This window comes from Equus przewalskii, chromosome 1 (genome assembly GCF_037783145.1).
Source record: "Equus przewalskii isolate Varuska chromosome 1, EquPr2, whole genome shotgun sequence".
NCBI classification, from domain to species: domain Eukaryota; kingdom Metazoa; phylum Chordata; class Mammalia; order Perissodactyla; family Equidae; genus Equus; species Equus przewalskii.
This window is the reverse complement of record NC_091831.1, coordinates 14,532,889-14,545,102: the sequence shown is the minus strand read 5'-3', so window position 1 is coordinate 14,545,102 and position 12,214 is coordinate 14,532,889. Positions and strand designations below refer to the sequence as shown.

General features: G+C 45.5%; 1 long non-coding RNA gene across 1 annotated transcript; it reads right to left on the bottom strand.

Moving 5' to 3' along the window:
* Window positions 1-221: 221 nt before the first annotated feature.
* On the bottom strand, window positions 222-3,740 carry LOC139078922 (uncharacterized). Its single transcript, XR_011532125.1, has 3 exons — window positions 3,485-3,740; window positions 2,231-2,354; window positions 222-1,835 (listed from the first exon to the last, which is right to left on the bottom strand). It is a non-coding gene; the product is annotated as an uncharacterized lncRNA (long non-coding RNA).
* Window positions 3,741-12,214: the final 8,474 nt, after the last annotated feature.

Genomic DNA, 12,214 nt, shown 5'->3' with positions numbered 1-12,214 from the left:
CGACGGGAACTTGAGGGAGCCCTGCGTCAAGGGTAAAGCCTGGGTTTTCCCCAATGGCCTCCAAGATGGAATGTCTTGCAGCGACTTCATCTTGGCTTAACCAGCTCCAGTGGAAGGAAAGTTCGCTGGTGTCTGCCATGGAGCCGAGTTGTCAAAGTGCTATTAAGGATTTTCAGTTATACAAAAAAAAAAAAACGGAGTCAACTTTTTTTAAACTCTAATTTATTATGCTTGATTACGCAGCTGGAATGGGAAGGTAGCTGCTGTTTTAAATAACTCCTCACAATTTCTTAAAGAAATGATCTTCAAAGCTTTAACGGGTCAGTGGCTCAAGTACAAAGGAAAGATTGATTTCCATCCTCCCACCCTTTGTTCCCAGAGTTTAAAACAGACACGTTTGGGTAAATTAGTTTGTCTATGTTATTAATGGAAGAAGTTATTAAACTCCCATAAATATACTGTGGTATCTTGCTTAAGATGCCAAATTTGCTTTCAGGGGGGAAAAAAACAACTCAAAAAGAAAATGTGGAAAAGCCCAGAAGGGTCTATTGTTTTTTTAAAAATTTTATTTCGAGGCATGAATTTGGATTAGTGAGCTGGAGAACGGGGCTGGCTCCAGATAGCCCCCACGTGGCGGGATAAACACCCACAGAAAGAGAGCCCCGCATATTTTTTTTAAAATCTCTGAATTTAACGGGAAACATTCAGAGGCTAGGGTGTAGCAGGGGTGTGGGTACACGTGGGTGGGAGGGCACAGCGAAGTATTCTTTCCACCATGAAGGGGTTGATGAGGGACTGCCCAACTTTTAAACCTGAGGGGCTGGTGGACATGTGATGGCTGAGGGGAAAACATGTTCCCTCTCCAGGGCCCTTTTGGGGAAGGGGCTCAGAGAGGACTCCCTGAGTGAGGGAGGCAGCCCATAACCCACGTCCTGGGCTAGAGTGTGAGGGAGACACAGCCGCAAGACCCACCCATGGGGGACGGTGCCCCAAGAGCTGGAGGTTGGCGGCTCCAGTGTGCTTCTACGGGTAATTCCCCAACTGTGTACTGCACTTCACAGTTGATAAACCTGAGTTCGGTGTCTCCTTAAACCTCACAGTGACCTGGGAGGTATCTTAAACAAGATTTGTGATCCTGATCTTGCAGATGATAAAAGTCAAACGCAAAGCATTTTTCCCCCTGAGTTGAAAAGGAAAATAAAGAAAATCATCGGAAAAGTAAAGAAAAGCATAAAGAAGAAAACCGAAGTCACCGCCAGCTGACGTTTAACATTTTGGAGCTTTCCCTTTTGGACTTTTCTCAGTGGCCACACACACGCACACTCACATGCGGGTACACACACGCACACACGTGCATACACACCCTCACTGAACGCTCGGTGTCCCAGGCACTCTTACAAGAGCTTTTCACATAGTAATTCATTTACTCTTCAAAATGACTATACCAGGCAGTCCCTTCATTTTACAGATGAGAAAACAGAGGCACAGAGAGGTTTTGACTTGCTCGAGGCCACACAGATAAGTAGTGGTGGGAGATAAGATTTGAACCCAGACAGACGGACTGGCTCCAGCCTCGGTCCTATGTGCCTAACCACCCAGCATTTGGCCTTTTTGTACATCAGTGGACCGACTTAACAGAGGTGAAATCCTGCCATATCTGTAACATGCCCCATGAGCATTTCTGATGCAATTACAGTTCTAAAATGATTTTCAGTGGCTGCACCACCAGATGGAGAAGTTTTGATAGAGTTAGCTGTCTTGCGTGGGGTCCCACAATCCAGGACCAGAACTGGGGTTCTCGGGCTCACAGTTCAGCACTCTTCCCACTGTGCACACTGTAGAGATAGTCACAAAATGAAACAGAGAGAAAGCAAAACTCCCAAAGAAGCCAGGATGCACTGTCAGATTCTGAAGCGGCCCTGGGAGCTTCTGTGACTGCGGAGGCAGGACGTACAGCCCTGGGGTGAGACTGTTTTTCCTGTCATCTAGTGTCCCTATCCTAAACCCTGTGTGAGAAATTAACTTTTTAATTCAAGACTAAGAAGAGCTCTGTGTCCCCCGAGAGGGTGAAATGCTTCTTTGCTTTCCTCCTCTATAAGTATTTTTACCTTTTCACTTCTGCTACCAGGAAGCTCCAGGTTAAATCTGAAGCTAACCTAGGGCAACTACTCGATCCCTTACGACCTGCATGCTCCTCCCTGGCTCTCCCTGGTCTTGGTGGTCTACTCACATTTGCATTTTCCCAGTTTCTGTATTCTGTTTCCATGTTTCCATGACACATGTTACAAGGTTTCCTTGAACAGTAACCTCCCTTGTGCGCGCAGGTCCATCTGCTTGGGACTGGCCGCCTCACGCTGTGGGGAGAGCCGGGAACGACCATTTTGAGCATTCAATTTTGCGCTGTGTTGCTGTGTATAAAGCTCATGAACAGCCAGAATCCCAATTAATCGTCCTCTCACGCATCCTGAGAGGAGACTGACCGTGCTCAGCCTCATTTTAAAGCCGAAGAAACTGAGGCTCGGAATACAAGTGGCTCAACCAAGGCCGTGCCCAAGGCGCCCTCCCCCCACCCCAGGATGTTTCTGAAAAGCACCGGGCGGCTTCAGTGCAGAAACAGGAACGCCGCTCCCCTCCCCTCTCCCTTCCTCTTGCTTCCCTGTGTGTGGGTGTTTCGCGCACGCACTGTGTCATGCTGTGGCATGTGAGCTGACTGGAGGTACTACACTGAGGAACCTTTTTATATTTTGAAAGATATATTAGTTTTAATGAATTATGGCAAGTGAAATTGGTTTTCCATTTCCAATAGCAATGTGATGTGTTCTTTTAAAATACATGTATTGAACTTGTTAAGAAAAAAGCAAATCAACTTAAAGTAAAATTTTGAGGAAATAGTAAAAGGACAGGCATGCAGGGGCCAGCCCAGTGGCGTAGTGGTTAGGTTCACGTGTTCCGCTTTAGTGGCCAGGGGTTTGAGGGTTTGGATCCCTGGCACAGACCTACATAACATTCGTCAGCCATGCTGTGGTAGCATCCCACATACAAAATAGAGGAAGACTGGCACAGATGTTAGCTCAGGGACAATTTTCCTCAAGCAAAAAGAGCAAGATTGGTAACAGATGTTAGCTCAGGGACAATCTTCCTCAAAAAAAAAAAAAAGGACAGGCATGTAAATATAACCAAACTGGCGAGCCAACCTTATCCTTGGCTCCCTGCCAGCTTATGACCACATTTGCAGATTTCTCATCTATGCAGATAAGACTCTAGAAGACCAAATTGTTCTCCAGACCCAAAGGAATGAGTGCCCAATGTAAGAATTTCAGGCCAGCAGCAAGTGAGTTTCTTTAAGTTTGAAGGCAAGCCACCTTTCGAGTCAAATGTCCAAGGACCAAGTGGTGTCAGGAAGTTCAGGTTAGGTTCCCTGTAGCCACCGTGGCAGGCCAGTTAATCCCTCGATTTGTTCATCTGAGAAATAGGTGATCTCTACCTGGTCAGGTTAAAGTTGAGGTACTTCCCCGAGATGGCTCAGGCTTGCTTCACCAAAAGTTGCAACGCTTCTCTCCTTTCTTCTCAGCAGGCCCAGCCACACGAGACAATTCACTTTCAGGTAGCATGTGGTTGCAAAGGGCCAGGAAGAATTAGCTGCGTGAGGCACTCCCAGCTCTGGGAACTGCCCGTTTGCCCTGGGGGAGTCATCGTCTGGGCCTCAGTGTGCTCATCTCTAGGATGAAGGGAGACGGATGCACTCAGGCCTGAAATAAGTAATAGCTGCCTGGAGTGCTGTGTGTAGGAGAACTCTGAAGCCACACCCAGGCTCTTGGAAAGCCAAGGGACCAGTGAGTGACCTCCAGCATGGCCAGATGATGGCGTGATTGTTGACATCGAGAGGGCCCCAACAGCCAGGATCCTCCAGGTCTCCGGGGTCTTGGGGTCAATGCCCACGATCTCTAATTCTAGTTGTTTCTAATTGCCCAAAGCCAGCTTCTAAAGAAAGCCTGCCCACTTGTCTTCCTTCCTTCCCCTCTTCCCTTTTCCTAGCCCAGTCTCCATGGTGATAATGTGATCCCCATCTCTCAGGAAGGCTGCTAGGCTCATGGGAGCCGTTTGTAGGGACCATACAATTTATGATCCATCCTGAGATACTTTTGAAAATGAAAGGGGCACTCTCCATAATTCTCCCGGGACCACAGCTGTGACCTAGGACTCTCCTGGGGAATTGGCGTCACTTAAGGTCATAGTTCTCAAACTGCCCACTCATAAGGGATCCTCTACCAGAGGGCAGTCCCGGGCCCTGTCTTCAGACATTCTGAATCGGTGAGGGTGGGGCCTGAGAACTGGCATCTAACTAGCTCCCGAGGGATGCTGATGCTACAGGTCCATGGGCCACATTTTGAGAAGCCTGACTTGGAGCCTGTGTGCTTAACAGTTCTTACAACTCATTCACAATGTTTTCGGATTGACCCTTACAAAAAGCCCAAGAGGCCTGGAAAGTTCTTACCCATAGTTCCGTGTTAAACTAAGGAACTGAGACTCAGAGAGGTTAAGTGATTAGCCCAAGGACACCCAGCTACAAGAGGAGAAACCCTGGGCCAAATTCGGCTCCTCCAGCTCCCAGGCTCCACTTGCCTCACCTGGTACAGAGCCTCTCAGCTCAGGAGCATGTCTAGGGCTGAGCTGGGCTCTCTGGCTCTGCAGCAAGGCCTGCTCAGCAAATGCTCTGACCTAGATGAAAACTGGCTTCTTTTGCTTTATAAACACCACTTCAGGTCAGCCAGGAGGTCAGAGATATGGTGTAAGAAGTTACTTTAGCAATACTTTTGTTTATATTTATATTTAATTAATGTTTTAGGGTTTTAATCATTTTGATATATTCATAATTTTTAATAGGCTTTTAAAAAACCTTTTTTTGCTGAGGAAGATTTTCCCTGAGCTAACATCCTCTACTAATCTTCCTCTTCTTTTTCGCTTGAGGAAGATTAGCCCTGAGCTAACATCTGTGCCAATCTTTCTCTATTTTGTACGTGGGTTGCCACCACAACATGGCTGATGAATGGTGTAGATCCATGCCTGGGATCCAAACCCATGAACCTGGGCCACCGAAGAGGAGTGTGCAGAACTTTAACCACTAGACCAGGCAGCCAGCCCCTTACTAATTATTATATATATATATATATATATATATATATTTTGGTGAGGAAGATTGGCCCTGAGCTAACATCTGTGCTGATCTTCCTCCATTTTGTATATGGGACACCACCACAGCATGGCCTGATGAGCAGTGTGCAGGTCCATGCCTGGCATCTGAACCTGTGAACCCCAAGGCTGCTGAAGCGGAGCACAGGAACTCAACCACTGTACCGCTGGGCTGGCCTCCCTTAATAATTTTTGATATTTAAATAATCAGGTGTACATTATGGAACATTTGTGTTAGGTATTTTCTATGTTTTACATCATTGAAATGGAGTTCCATTTCTTTTTTTTTTTTACTACCTTTTTTTTTTTTGGCTGAGGAAGATTAGCCCTGAGCTAACATCTGTGCCAATCTTCCCCTATTTTGTATGGGGGTCACCGCCACAGCATGGCTGCTGGCGAGTGCTGTAGGTCTGTGCCCGGGAACTGAACCCCGGCTGCCGAAGTAGAGAACGCTGAACTTAACCACCAGGCTGTGGGGCTGGCCCCTGGAGTTCCATTTCTAACACACCAATCTATTACTCAACTTCCATGCATTTAATACTCATGTATATTTTCAGGAACGTAGTGGGGGACTGCCTGTACTATTTAACCTCTCTGTGCCTCAGTTTTCCCATCTCTAAAATGGGGCAGGTAATAGTGTCTTCATAGTAGGATTGGGGAGAGGATTAAAGGAATTAAAGCAGTTAGAATAATTATTGGAAGAGTGTTTGGCAAATGCTGAGTGTCCATAAATGTCAGCTCTGTTTTTTTTATTCTCTGCTGGACACTCATTTTATTCTGCTCTTCATCATCTTTCCTCATTTTCACACCTGTCCATCAGTGAGCTCTTTCCAAGCGGAGGCCTCTTTTCCGTCCTCACTTTGCCCCTCCGAGTCTTGCTTGTACACAGTAGGTGGCTAAGACCTACTTATTGAATGAATGCAGAGTGTAAAATGCTTAGAAATCCCAGGAACTCACCTCTGTAGAGGAAAGCCATGAAACCCAAAGCATGAATGACGGGACATTTCACTGAGGCTCTGTGGAGGTTGCTGGAACAGCTCAGTTTGGCCACAACCCAGCTTCTAGCATCTCACGTCCAGCTGCATGGAATGTGTTATGGGCTCCACAGCGCTGTTCCAGACATGAGGCCTTAACAGGATTTCCAAAGTGAGTTCCACTGTGGGAAGGCCTGGAATCAATGGATCCAATGGGAAAACTGGAAACGAGTTGGGAGCGTTGCATTCAGCCCTGCCGGCTGCTGATGGATTTGCGAGGGATGAATGTTTGCCTGTGGACGCCTGGCTATGAAAGGAAAGCAAAGCAAAGCGAGAATCTCAGTGGATGTGGGAGGTTTTGTGGTTTGGTCCAAAATCAGAACCAAAAGTGGGAATGAATCTCGTGTCCAATGACCACAGAAGTAGACTTTTGAAAATAAAAATTCTCATTTGTCAGTTGCTTGGTGAGCAAAGAGGTTTCCTGGTGCTCAGGGACTGGTGACAGGAGGAGCCTTATGGAATCTTGCCAGGTTGATGAGTTTCTTGCATAGCCCTAAAGATAACCAGCCAATGAAAGAAGCAGAGGGTGCAACATGAGCATGCCTTAGATAATAAAAAATATCTGGCTTGGGAGCTGTCTTGTATTTAGTGCCCACTGCGAAACAAACCGCCCCCAGACAGAGTGGCTTAGCTGACCACCATCTCTTTACGACTCTGTGGGTAGGTGAGCTTGGCTGGGCTCATCTGGGCACTTCTTCTTTCCTGAGGGTGCTTCCTCATGCCTCTAGGGTCATCTGCAGGTCAGTGAGGCAGCTTTGCTTCCAGAGGTTGGCTGGCTCTTAGCTGGGAAGTGGGGACAACTGGCCATTTACCTTCGTCATCCAGCAGGCTGGCCTGGGCCCATTTGGGGGTGGTGGCAGGATTCTAAGAGAGAGAGAGGACAAAAGGATGCATGCCTCTTGAGACACGCTCTCGGAATTGATATCTTGTTGTTTCTGCCACATTTTACCAGCTAAAGCAAGTCAGAAGGCCAACCTGGATTTAGAAATACACTCTGTTAAACACATCCCAGCTCTTGAGGGAGGGAGCTGCAAAACCCCACTGCAAAGGGGGCACGCACATGGGGTGGGAAATTGGGCCATTTTACAAACCACCGCGGACTGGGCGGGCTCACCAACCAACCGTTAGGGGAGGGAAGCAGATAAGGCAGTTGCATGCTGAGAATGAGCATGGCTGAGGATTTGGAAGGTAAGCACTCTACTTAGCTTCCTGGCTGCCTGTTGGGAGCAGAGACAGCTCATACGGGGCTGAAGACTAGGCCTGTGTGTGTGGAATGGCGAATGGGGTGAGGTTTGGATCCTGATCCACTGCTGACTAGCCATGTGGCTTTGGTGGGGGGAGGGGGGTCAGTGAGTCCATCTTAGCCTTAGTCTTACCATCTGTAAAATGGGATCACAGTTTCTACCTCCCAGGGTTGCTGTGAGGATAAAGAGGCATTTGGCCTGCCATATGGCAGGCCCTGGAAGAACAGCTGCAATAATGAGTAGTACATGCTATCAATCAAATGGCAAATATGTTGAAAGATAATGAATAATAATGAACAACCAGAATTTCTCCCTAGCAAATGACCCTGAAATTTCTTACCCTGGAAGGCAGAGCGGCGTCCCAGGTTTGTACTAGCAAAGGCTGGCGCCTCCACGATGCAAACACCATTTGGCCAGCAGAACTGACCGCTAGCCACTCAAGGCCTCCATGACCTCAGATGTCTCCCAGGGCTCTGTGGGGGCTGGGGCTTTTTTTCCCCAACAGGAATCCCAGTGAGGGCACACTGAGCTCTGGGTAACACACTGAGCCCAGGGTCTGACCTTGGCCCTGCACGAAAGGCCAGGTGCAGCGAGGGGAGGGCTTATTGAGACAAGGCAGCGTCTTCATGAGTCCAGGAAAACCTCTCTGGTTTTATCTTTCGATTCCCTAGACCAATATGCCAGCGTCTCTGGGCAGGGAGACATCAGGACAGAGAGCAGAGAATTATGTAGGGTTCCAGACCAACAGTCTTGAATACGTTCTATATCTGCACTGTCCAAAAGGGTGGCCACTAGCCATATATTGAGCACGTGAAATGTGGCTAGTGCAAACAAGAAACTGAATCTTTAAATTTAATTGGTTGCATAGCCACTTGTGGCTAGTGGTTATCTTACTGGACAGTGCAGTTCTAGACGGGTGAGCCCCTGAAGAAAGAGGGCTTTGTGGATGCTAAGCCACACAGCCGTCAGGTCTGAGTGGGTTGGGGACATTGTCCTGGAGCCTTGTGGGAGCCAGGGGAGGGTCCGGGTGCGAGCCACGGGGCAGCGGGCCTTGGTAGAGCCTCCAGGGTTGTCCCTGGTTTCTTCCTATTTCTAACCAGGGCTGAGAAAAGAGGAAAGCCTGTGACTCTGCAGATGTCCAGAATCCAGGGTAGATTTGCCCTGTCCCCTTGCTCTGTTCTGAGTGGCCACTTGTAGCTCCCCCAAAGCCCACAGCTCTGTATGTTCCCTCCTCCTTTCTTGTCAAGTCAAGGGGGAAGGAGAGGACCTGCCAAGGATGGAGAAGGGTCCTTTCTATTTGGATGGTTGCTTTTGAACAAATATGGCTTTTGAAAACATTAAACTAGTGCACACGTGTACACACACACACACACACACAGTTTGTTTGTGATGGTGGTTACTTTTGGAGAGTTGGGACAAGATGCTCGGTTTGGAAAAACTGGAGAGTTTGCCTCTGCTTTAATTGGCTTCAAAAAGATGACAAACCAAATCCGCCTCAGGGTTCGCTCTTGAAACTCACATTGGAATTTATTTCAGGACCTTCCCCCAGCCTCAGCAGAATGCTGCTTGTGGGTCTGCTGGCAGATTTCGCCTAGAGATTTTTTTCCCCAATTGCCTTTCAACTCCAGCAGCAATAAACGGCCCAAACCAATCACAGTCCTTGTAGGAAAGCTGGATGAGAAAGCCTCTCTCTGCCCACCTCACCCATCTCTCAATCCCCTGGTATTTCTTAAAGTTGGGACTTTATTGCAGGCTAACGTTCTAGTGTCCTTTAAAGGATAGACTCTTTGTGGATCCTTCGATTAACTGACTGCGGTGGAGACCAGCGGCTCCTGAACCGGCTTTTTGCACGTGGCGTGGGCGAGATTAGTTTCCTGCTATCGGCATAATTTACAAGGCTCACATACCCATGTAAGGACTTGGTGATTACATGGAAAATATCGTATAAATACATAGTAATTACAAGTTCATGCAGATTACTTGGTATATACATTTGAAGTTACCGAGTAGTTCAAAGATTAATTATCCTGTAACTGGCTGTATTTAAATCATTTTTTCTCATATACGAATACACTGAGGCGGACTTCAAGGCTAGCGAGGATGGGGATGTGATGAGTATGATCTGAAAAGAAAAAATGAAATTTGACAGGCATGGATTATTTAAGGCATGCATATGTGAGCAGAGCAGCCACTGCACTTTGATGCAAATCGTAGGGGAAAGAGCAAGGAGATGGTGTGTAGAGAAAGGTGCTGAGGAGAGTAAGGATTTCCTGCGGGCGACTTGAAATTTAAACAAATAATCATTTAAATGGCGGCCCGGCATTACGTTCCGAGTTGTGTGCATTAATGTCAACATCTGGTACCAAGATTTTGACAATTCTATTAAAATGCCCCAGCACTCCCTATCTAACACCTGTTAGCTCTAATTTTCTTTCCTGAGAAGCACACCAGTAGACAGGGTAGATTCCAAATCATTTATCACTTTTAAAGTGCTTCCATATGCGTGTTGGACCCAGCCTGGCCCTAGGCAAACGTTTTCTGAATGCATTAAAATTCAGGACTATGTTTTTTTTTAAGTGTAGACACCAATGTTTCATTGAATTCATGTCTGGTAATTATTAGCTTAAATTATGGCTCACACATGACTTGACAAAGTGGACCATGAATTAAAACACACACACACATACACCCCCCCCCCCCCGCCCCGAACTCTTCAATAGATGCACCCAACTCCTACTGCTCGTTATTGAGATGTCAGTCAGTAATCATTAGGCAAACACTCTTCATAGAGGGAACTGCTAAGAGGCCCAGGAGTCCCAAGAGACAATCTAAAAATGTCAAAAATGTTACAGTATAAATGAATGACACCAACAAGAGAACATGTGTTAGTGATGCAAGCAATTAGTTAATATACTACAAGTTTCAACCTCTGAGCAAAACAGGCAACAAAAATTTCCTCTTGACAAAAGGCTACAGATAAGATCAGGTTGATTTCCAGACAATACAATCCTCCTAAATTGGAGTGGCCCACTAGGAGGCTGGGAGGAGGGATGATGGAGGATTCAGGGATTTGTAGGGTGTGAGCCCCCAGGGTAGGTCCTGCTTCGCCTGGAAATGACTGGCTTGACTGCTGGGCTCTGGCCGCGGGGAAGCCGAGTCTGAAACGAAGGAAGACGTCCTGTGTCCCATGGATCCGCTCACGAAGCTACCTGCCCGCTCCTTGCTGGGGCTTGAGAATGAAATTTAGAAGGTCGAATGAAATTTTATTGCTGTTTTCAGGGAAAGAAGGTGCCTACAAAAGGTGACAGGGGTGAGGATGTTATATGGACAAATGCTTGTTCATTGCTTTTCAGAGATTTTAAAAACTAACTATTGTATATTGTATAGTTTCTCTTTCTCTCAATATATATATACACATGCACAAACATAGACATAATATACACACAGAAAAGATGTTTTAAGAAAAAATCCTGCTACATTTATACACATACAGAAAATATGTTTTAAGCAGAAATACACATGATGTGCACTTGGGCTAAGGATTTGAATACATCCTCTAGAAATACCAGGCAAACACTGAGAATACAAGAAAGCAGGGATGAAAACCTGAGTTCACCAACTTAAATATAAAAAAATTTGTAGACAGTTAAAAATGTCTGCCCCTGTACAAACGCACACCTACACTTTCACACTTCCTCTGTTTACTAAATAACATTTCAGCACAGTTTTCATCTTATAAGGAAAGTGTTTGAAACTTGGAATAAGTGCACTTAATTAGAGGAAGGCTGTGAAAATGTGCACTAATCTGATATGACTAATAGCAAAGTGCATGAAATTGCTAATTAGAATTTCATTAAAGGTACTGCTTTATCAGACTGTGAATATCACAACCTTTAAAATTCTTTCAGGAGGGCTTAATTCCTTTTCAAACAGAAATATTCTTTAAAGACATTTGATTTGTTCTGAAGGAATTCATGGCTTAGGCTGGAACTTAAAATGTTGCCGATATTCCAGGAGGTGCTATCAGAATAGAAATAGACATCAGGGACTTTGTTTCATTTGCTGCATGAATCCCTTCCTCTCCCGCCTCTATGGATTATTGTTCAAAAAACCAGTCATGAAAACAGAGTTGAGTCCTTGGTTTACTCCACGTGTATTTGTCTTGTGCCGAAGCAAAACGTTTATTCTCTCCTAAAAGAATACAGGGAAAATTACTTAAAAAAATTTAAAGTCACCAAAAATAAAATTAAACATCTTAATTTTCACACTCATTCCAAAAAATAAAAGGGAGCAGACAATAAAATATTTTTTTCTTTAAAGGAAAAGGCTATTCATTAAAAAAAAAAAATTAGCTGACAGCCTTCACTCTTTCTTAAAAAAGAAACTTCTTAAAATATGAATAACATTTCAATCATTAAATGGCACTTTTTAAAATTAGCAACGTCCACTGTTAAAAATAGCAAATGCATGTTTACTTCTCTCATTTGCTTTCCTAGGTTATTGGGTTTTCTTATTTCATGTTTTAATTATTTGCTGCACTCAATCCGCATTTCAGCTTGCTTTTTACCACTCAGATTTTTAAAATCCTACCTCCATTCCTTCATCTTTTATATTTTCAGCCTTCCTTTCTGTCACTTCTTTTTATTTTCATATGCATCATGTTGCTATGACACATTACTTCACTGTGCACAACTCCCAGTGTTACCAACTATATTTTTTTATTTGGCGTTTTTCCTGGTCCTTCAA